This window comes from Pinus tabuliformis, chromosome X, assembly GCF_031772625.1.
Source record: "Pinus tabuliformis cultivar Carrire ecotype Pingquan chromosome X, CPIR1, whole genome shotgun sequence".
In the NCBI taxonomy this organism is placed as follows: domain Eukaryota; kingdom Viridiplantae; phylum Streptophyta; class Pinopsida; order Pinales; family Pinaceae; genus Pinus; species Pinus tabuliformis.
Window position 1 is genome coordinate 724,372,846 of NC_142308.1, and position 10,213 is coordinate 724,383,058.

The following is a 10,213-nucleotide window of genomic DNA, read 5'->3' on the forward strand; positions in this document are numbered from 1 at the left end:
AATCTAGTCCATTGTATTTGTCCCATAGTATTTTGGCCATAGGTTTCACCTAAGTATAACCCATTTTTTGAGTGTTCGTAAATATAAGGTGACTTATGGAGTAAATATAAAAAAATGTTTTATTTGTTTACCATACCTCTCGCTTATTTATATTTTTATTAATTTACCATACCTCTTTTACAAATATGGTATTTGGCCCATAGGATTCACTTAAATAAAACCTCTTTCTTGAGCCTTCATAAATAGAATGAGGGTTATGGACTAAATATAAAAAGAGGTTTTATTTATTTACGATACGTCTAGTTTATTTATATTTTTATTTATTTACCATACCTTTTGAGTAAGTATAAAAAGACGTTTTGTTTATTTACCATACCTCCACTTTACTTATATTTTTATTTGTTTACACCCTTACATGTATATAAGGTGACTTATGGAGTAAATATAAAAAAAAAATTATTTATTTACCATACCTCTCATTTATTTATATTTTTATTAATTTACCATACCTCTTTTATAAATATGGTATTTGGCCCATAGGATTCACTTAAATAAAACCTATTCTTGAAAATGGGCAAATGGATTCACTTAAATAAAACCTATTCTTGATACGTCTAGTTTATTTATATTTTTATTTATTTACCATACCTTTTGAGTAAGTATAAAAAGACGTTTTGTTTATTTACCATACCTCCACTTTACTTATATTTTTATTTGTTTACACCCTTACATGTATATAAGGTGACTTATGGAGTAAATATAAAAAAAAATTATTTATTTACCATACCTCTCATTTATTTATATTTTTATTAATTTACCATACCTCTTTTATAAATATGGTATTTGGCCCATAGGATTCACTTAAATAAAACCTATTCTTGAAAATGGGCAAATGGATTCACTTAAATAAAACCTATTCTTGAAAATGGGCGAATGGAAGGTTGTAAGTCCTAATTTCAAGGGCTAAATTTACCTTTTTTACCCTCTCCCTTAAAATAAGGTGGGCTATTTGAGGTGATTTGTAAAAATGTACTATGATACAAAATATTCGCCCACTAAAAATTTAAAACCCCTTAATTTCGCCAAAGGGCGAACATTCGCCCCTAAAATTATCCTTATACTCGACGGTACGTGGGAGCACAAGTCCGTACTGGCACTTATCATCTCGAAGAGGAGGAATCACCCAACCTATGATGAAAGCGACAGTTACCAGAGTTTATGACGCCGGAATACATCTCTAGCCTAGACTTCTAGATGTTGTGCGTTAGGTTCCAAAGCGTTTTTATGTTAATTAAATTTATTTTACAGTTGATCTTTTTTAAGAAATTTGCCTTTCAGGTTCACCGCGTGATGTAGATATACAATTCGTAAAATGCAATCTAAGATGATAAACAGTCATTTAATCTTCTTTTTGCAATGAAAATCCTAGCTACTAAGGATAGAGAAATGAAATCCTTTCAACATAGAGCAGAGAGCACACACTAGATGCATTATCCTAAATCAAAATCAACAAGCAGTCTAAATGCAAATGCACCTGCATGTATTTGTTTTCAACTTTCTTAATGTGTGAATGACAAAAAGAATGTTAAATACAAATCTGAATTATTTATTCTTTCAAAGCGACAGTACTAACGATTTTCTTTTCAAAAAACGACAGGAAGGCAAGACGACACTTTGCGATTTTGAATTGAAAACTACTTTTGACACTTGAAATACTTATAAATTTAGATAAAATACAAGAATAACAGTGTAATCAACTATCCAAAAGAGAATTATTCTTTTCTTTGACTGAAAACGACATTTGCGACACTTCCAAATCAAGAGAGGACAGTTTGATTAAGCTACTATTTTGTATAAGAGAACTGTAAATGGCACACAATACATAAGAACATTGACAATTCTTTGTACAATAGAGGTTGGATGATGCAAAGAAGGGGGTTTCAATAGTGGTCTACTGATCACAGACAGCAAAACTCCTGAATAAAACTGAAGAGAGTGAAGAAAAAACCAAAATCTGGAGGCAGATCTAGTCTTGTCTGATCATCACACCTGTAACACAGGGAAACAGGGATGCATCCCACCTACTGCACATGGGAGGTGCAATGCATATAGATTTCCTAAAGGAGAGGGTGCGATGGTCAAGGAATGAGACTTTAACTTGGTTTTTGGTCACAGTTTGCAGTTTAGTCCAGGGATTTAGGCCGAGCAAATGACAGTCAGTAACTACAAAGTATAGGGCTGATCTAATAAGGTTACTCAAGCTACCTCTAGGGCACTTAGGATGTTTGCAAGTCAATTGTTCAATTCATAAACAAACTCAAAGATTGACTGAAGCAGCGTTGATCTACTTTGCACTTGCATAGCAAATTCAGTTCCAAGGCTAGCTGGCTTGACTTCAGGCTCCGTTTGTGGTTTATGAATCAAACAAATAGAGACAAGCAATCAAACTAATCGCTCCCCAGCGAAGTCGCAATTTTGTTATCGAGAAATCTAGTGTCTATTCAGAGCTGCTAGTCCCACTAAGACAGGTATCTATCTTAGAAACAAACATATTAAAGTCACTTGTTTTTCCTTTACGAGAGAGAGATGAGAAAGAAGCAGAGAGTACCAACCTCAGTCTTCTGCTTGGCTCCTTGCTTGTTTCCTTTCCCCTTTGACAGAATCTCGCCACTACTTCCTTACTTGTCCCGCTTCAAAGAGCATCTATAGATTCACAACAACATAATACCATCAAACCATAGAGATCTTTCACTGTAAACAATATAGGCTTAGATATATATTGACCATACAAATGCATATATCAACACAATATTCAGAAATACACGAGAATATGGAGGAAAACGCAAATAGATTTATTAGTAAAAGTAGTATAACAGAGGATTACAACCACTTGCTCTGACCCAGTGCCATCCTCCCAGCTTGAAAGCCCTCTTCACCTCACACAAAGCAAGATCACCCAACAATGTCTTCAAAGAGAAACCAATAGCACCTCTTTGCAAATTACCAAATTCCCACCTTTGGATCTCTTGGATGAGGGACCCATTTATAGATATTTGCAGGGGGGTGAGTCAGCTTCTGGGATTTTGATTAGTGTCATCTCTCTGATAGTTCTTAGTTCCACATGGAGATTTTAGATCTCTTACTCATCCCTGGGTGAACTTAGAGAGGCAAGTGTCAAATGAGTAGTTTCTAGAAGATTCTCTAGGCTTCCACCTAGTAAAATGCTTGTGCCATTTGTCTACTCTCGCTCATCGCACCTTACAGAAGGGATTTTCAGTATGCATCACACTTTTTGCATGTGGTAGGTGAGATGCATCGCACCCTTTGCACTGGGCAGTCTGTATGGTCCTGCTTTGACCAGTTCTGAGTGGTTTTTCATGGAAAACTTCTGGGAGATGATGTAATGAGCTGACCTTTCTCCTTTAGGGAATGAAACAACACTTTTAGGGATGTAGAAGCCCTCAGTTTATGGACATATGTGATTGGGGTTGCAGTGCCCAAATATGTCTATAACAATAATGTGGAATGATATCTGAGAACTTGCTTCACTGCACTCTATTTTTACTATTATGCATTTTTTATGTTTTTTTCTAAATTATCTAAGTTAAGGAATTCTTGATTGCTCCTTAGTTCAGGTAGTTTCCCTTTGGTCTATAGTAAAGGATTCTTAATTGCCCTTTGCTCATGATCATCCTGTTTTCCTCCTTTTAATCCCGGTTTGAGAATTCTTAAGTGTTCTCTCACCCTGGTTAAGATCATTTCACCCATTCGACCTAAATTTTGAGTTCACTCTGCTAGCTTACCCATTGAACACTCCCTTTAATGATTTAATCTCAGTTCTACTACCCTTCTTTGAATCCATAGCCCAATAGCCAGAGACATCACTCTATCCACTTGTTTAAGGATTCCACCATCCAACTTCCAATACAAATCCAAAACCCCCTGAACTTTAAGAACTAGCCTAAAATCTCAGCAAACAAAGCTAAAACATATAGAGAGAGCCCTCTCTAAGTCATAGGTTGGCTAGAGCCTATACTTAAAATATTGGTTTGTGGTTACCTCGGTCTTTTCCTTCTTCTAATAACTTCTAGGGAAAAATTCTAAGTGATAACATAGTGGCGAACATACTGGGGAAGAACCCTCAGTCCTAATAAATCTTTAAGAAATTTTTAATTCTGTATTTTGAGCCTCCTAAAGTAATTTATTAGAAGTTATTTCTCACAAAAAGAAAAACAATTAAAATTTTTTGAAATTATGGCTTTGAGGAGAACTCATTATACTAGAGCTAACCAAGATCCAAACCCTCCCCCAGTATTTGATAATCCCAACCTGATTTCAAGAAAATCCAAAACAGAAGAAGGTTCAGTTAGTCACACACCCTTAGTTAAAGCTAATTCATGCCCTGATGAATGGTTGTTTTTAGAAGATCTTCCCTTTGATGAGAAATTCGATTTGTCACTATTTAAATCAAAGTCTGAAAGTGAAATTTGTGACATTGTCCTAGATCCTGAGTTTATTACAAACCTTGAAGTCCAAAAAGTGAACAAATTAATTGATGAGTATATTCTGAATTCACCACAATCATCCCTTAGTACTGCCAATATCCCTGAGCTTTCTGAAAAATTGTCCACTACTCTTAGCTCACCATTATTCCCTTCAACTTCTGAAGCCCATTCCCCACCACCATTCATACTCTCACTCCCTTACAAACCTAGCACTGCTCATTTACCACTCACCAGTCCTAGTTCATCCTCCACTACTGTATCATCTTCTAGTACCTCAACCCCACATCTTAGCCCTTCACAGCTTATAGCCATGGCAAATAGATATGCTCCCCTTGTCTTACCTACTCGGCTTGGTGCCATGCCAGTAGACTACCAGACTAAAATCATCCAATTTGGTGGCATAGGACACTACACTGCACATCACCATGTTAATAAAATGATAGACTACTTTGAACTTCATGAAATTGATATTGTAGATGTCCAAATGAGATTGTTTTCTCAAACTTTAGCCGGTGATGTTAGGAAATGATTTAGATCACAACCTGATAATAATATTGATAGTTTAGAATTATTTCAACAAAAAATTTTAAATACATGGGAAAAGAAAAAGAATCCTCTACATATCCTTTAAGAATATGAAAATATTAGGAGAGGACCAAATGAGACTGTTCAAGATTACTGCACCATATTTAACAATATATACAATGTAATTCCAGTTAATCTTAGACACCCACCAGACTTCGCATTAATAAAGTTCCCTGATGGTTTTGACACAGACATGGCATTCCATATTAGGGAAAGAAATCCCCCAACCCTAGAAGATATGAAAAATGTAGATGTAAGTGTAGAGGCTAATTTATTAGCTAAAAGAGCTAGAGTTAGGAATGAAAGAAGAGGATCAGATAAAGATGAGCCTTCACCCTCTGACATTAAGATATATAGCTTAGAAAAAGGCATGGAAAAGTTAATGGATAGAATAGAGAATATAGAGAGGAAACCCCAGTGGGATAATCAACAGGAACCTCCAGTTAGAAACCCGAACTTTAGGAAAAACCAAAACCAAAACCAAAACATTGGGAAAAATGGACGTGATCAGAATATTAAACCTCCTTTCCAAGAAAATTATGCAGAAACATCCCATCCTGAAGACCCAAAGCAAGACACACAGATTAACCTGATGGGATTAGATGATGAAGGTGTTGTTTTTCTGACCCAAGATGATCATGAATTGCATATGCTACAGCAATTGGAAATTCAATCTGGAGAATCATTTGATTATAAACAAGGTTATGATTCTACCATCTTTGAAGTGCATAAATAGTATAACCTAAGGAATAAAAAGAATTATGATATCCCTGACCAGACCAAGAAAACAGTGCCAAATCAACCCAAGAAAATCAAAGAAGCCCTGGTTTCTAAAATCCTCCAGATTCTCCCTAAACAAAACCAGAATCCTTCTGGACCCACCATTGAAGATATAACCCCCAATCAAACTTCTGATGATTAACCCTCTACTTCAATTCACCCTAAAAAACTAGTGGACACACCTCAAAACACTAGATTGGAAAATTCACAAAAAGAGGTCCCCAATAAAGGAAAAGAAGACCATCCCACTCAAATCCCTGCTGTGAAAATTCAAAACCCTCAAACAGAGAAATCCCCTTTGCCATTCAATTTGGGAGCAAAGGTAGCTAAGCTAAAGATTTTAGTCCCTTTAACAGAGTTAATCAAGAATGAAACCTTCAAAACAAAGATAAACCAGACTCTAAACATTGCTAAAAATGAAGATTCTATTAACCTGTTTGATGACCAACCAGAACTTATATTTGGTCCAGATGTTAATGGAAAACCACTAGAAGGAGGAATACCACCTTTCTACATTAGCCTTAACATCCATGACAAAATTCTTCATAATGCAATGTTGGATTCTAGGGCCTCCCACAACTTAATGCCCAAATCAATAATGGAGAAATTGAACCTAGACATTACAAGGCCTTACAAGGACTTATTTTCATTTGACTCAAGTCAAGTAAAGTGTCTGGGGTTGATTAAAGACCTATGTGTTACCTTAGTTCAATATCCTACCAAAAGCATCCTTATGGATATTGTGGTTGCTGACATCCCACCGAAGTATGGCATGCTATTATCCAAATCATGGGGAGCCAAACTGCAGGGATGTTTACAACTTCATGTGTCATATGCAACAATTTCTATCTTTGGACAACCCAAGAAGTTGTACCAAGAAACTTTAATGAAATACATGGTAAGTAGCTAGTATCGGCCTCAAAAATTTCCTATCTACTCTGTACATTCAAACATTGATTCTTTTATCCTGTATAATACTGATCAAACACAAGAAACTCTTTTAGACAGTGTTGATATAGAACCAAAAGAAATTGCAGTTTCAAAACAAGAGGAAACTATCCAAACTTTAGAACTTTCCACTAAGCAAGGTAGTCAGGATGAGTAAAAGTTGGTGGCAACAGATGATGCCAATTATGAACATGAGATTTTATGGCATCTTGAGTTTGATGGGTTAGTCAATAAGTTTGGAGTAGGAGCAGGAGCTTGGATATACAATCTGGAGAATGATCACTCAGAAGGCCATGCATAAAGACTAAATTTTAAATGTATTAACAATATGGCCGAATATGAAGCACTAATTTTAGGTCTTAAATTAGTTAGGAATATAGGAGATATAAGAGTTTCTGTCATGGGAGACTCTAAACGGGTTATAAAATAAATTAATGTTGTATATATCACTAAGGACCCTAGATTAAGTTGTTACAAAGGAACCATTGTATAAATACTAAACACTTTCTTAGACACCAAGGTTGTTGTAATTCCTAAAAAACTTAATATGCAGGCTCATAGTTTAGTAATGTTTGCTAGCACTTGCAAGTTACCCTTTCAACTTAACCATCAATACACTGCTGAAGTTAGGTACAAACCTGCAATTCCAGATAATTTGAAGAACTGGAAAATATTTGCTGGTGACAAACAGATAAACAACTTTTTAATCTCAGAAGAAGAATTTGTAAATGGCAATATAGATACTCACATCAACAGATTCTAAAATTAGAAACAAAATAGAAATAAATGAGATAGAAGGGGAAGATATAGATAGATTTCATCCCACTAAATTCACAAATTTAGATGTAAAAAACCTAAAGCAAGTCGAGATTGATGAAATAATTAATGAAGACATTAAAATAATCAACCTCAAAGACAATTTCTTACCTAAGGGATTAACCCCTTTGGAAGTCTTGTTTGATTCAAATGATGTTCCTAGGAAACCTAAAATGGAACCTTTAAAATATGATATAGAGGAGTGTAATATACACACTAATAAAAATCAAAAATTGATTAAACTTTCGAAATCATTACCTCCAACTGAAAAGTTGAAATACATTGAGTTACTAAAAGAATTTCAGGATATCTTTGCTTGGAGTTATGAGGACCTCAAATCCTATGACACCAGCATCATACAACACACAATCCCTATAAAAGAAAATAAAAAACCTTTCAGACAAAAACTTAGAAGGATAAATCTTGTCCTATTACCTTCAATTGAAAAGGAAATCCAGAGAATGTATGATGCTAAGATAATTGCACCAATCAGATTTTCTGATTAGGTTTCAAACTTGGTGCCAACTAGGAAGAAAACTAGCGAGATCAGACTTTGTGTGGACCTTAGGAACCTCAACAAAGTATCACTTAAAGACAATTACCCTCTCCCCAAAATGGATCATATTTTGCAAAGGGTAGTTGGATCAACCAGAATCTCATTATTGGATGGGTTTTCTGGTTACAATAAGATCTTAACTCATCCTGATGACCAAGCCAAGACTGCCTTCACTACTCCTCGGGGCACATTCATGTATGTGAAGATGCCTTTTGGACTAATGAATGCAGGAGCCACTTTCCAAAGGGCTATGGACATAGCCTTTGCCAAAGAAATTCATGATTTCCTAGTAACATATCTAGATGACATTACTGTATTTTCAAAATCTGACAACCAGCATTTGGATCATCTAAGGCAGGATTTTATTAAATGTAGGAAATATGGAATTTCTTTAAACCCCAAGAAGTCTTTGTTTGGATTATAAGGAAAGCTACTAGGTCATATAATTTCAAAAGGTGGTATCCGAATAGACCCTTCAAGAATAGAAGCCATCTTACAGATTCAACATCCAAGGAACATTAGGGAATTACAAGATTTCTTAAGGAAAATTAACTTTCTTAGAAGATTTATTTCTAATCTAATAGAATTAATTAGATCACTAAACAATATGTTGAAAAAAGATTTGACCATAAAGTGGACTGTTGAGGCTAAGAAATCCTTTGAAGACATTAAACTAGCCTTAACTAAAACACGAGCTTTGATCAATCCAAAATTTGATTGAGATTTCATCTTATTTTCCTTTGCTTATGAGCACACAATTGCTACGGCTTTACTGCAGAAAAATGACCAGGGCTATGAAAAACCTATTTTTTTCTTCAGCAAAGCCCTGAGAGATTCCCCTTAAAATATAACATAATGGAAAAACAAGCCTTTGCTTTGGTCAAAGCTATCAATGATTTTAGCCAAGCTCATGGCTGAATCAAACTGTCAGGCCCTGGATATAAACTTTATTGCACAAATAGATAATGAAGAGGAGATGGCGACTCCACTAATCAGCCAGGCCTTTGTTGAATCACCATGGTATGCTGATATCATTTATGTTTTACTAAATTTACAAGCTCCTCCTGAATTATCTAAGACCAAAAGCAGATTTTTAAAGATGAAATCCTTAAAATTTTGTATATTAGACAATGCTTTGTTTTGGAGAAATCATGAAGGTATTCTTCTTAATTGTTTATTAAAATATGAATCTGACATAGTATTAAAAGAGTTTCATGAAGGTGACTGTGGAGGACACCTTTACTGGAAAACCACTACAAATAAGATTCTTAGAGCCGGTTTCTACTGGCCTACCTTGTTTTCTAATGTAAAGAAACATGTGACCTCCTGTCACAAATGTCAAATTTTTGAGGGAAAGAAAAAGCTTCTACCTTTACCCCTCAAGCCAATCTCTGTTGAAACACCTTTTCAACAATGGGGTTTAGACTTCATTGGTGAAATTCACCCACCTTTCTCTACCCAACACAAATGGATCCTCACCGCCACAGACTATTTCACAAAATGGATTGAGGCCATACCTTCAAGGAAAGCCACTGACACTATTATCATAACCTTCCTTGAAACTAACATTCTATCAAGATTTGGATGTCCAACTAAGCTCATTACTGATAATGCAGCAGCCTTTAAGTCCAAAAGAATGATAGATTTTTGCAACACGTATCATATAACACTAGGCCATTCCACAACCTATTATCCTCAAGGAAATGGACTGGCAGAATCCTCAAACAAAAGTCTAGTGAACATCATTAAAAGGTTGTTAGAGGACAATAAGAAAACATGGAACAAAAAGTTAGTCAATGCCTTATGGGCAGACAAACTGACTACTAAGAAATAAATTGGTACCTCTCCCTCCCAATTAGTTTATGGGATGGAAGCTGTTTTTCCATCCTCCTTGGGATCACCAGTGATGAAGCTGCTTCAAGAGTTGCAGGTTGAACCAAATAGTATCCAAAGAAGAATCAACCAAACAATACATCTTCAAAAAACCAGGGAGGAAGTATATATCAAGTCTTAAGTTGTGCAA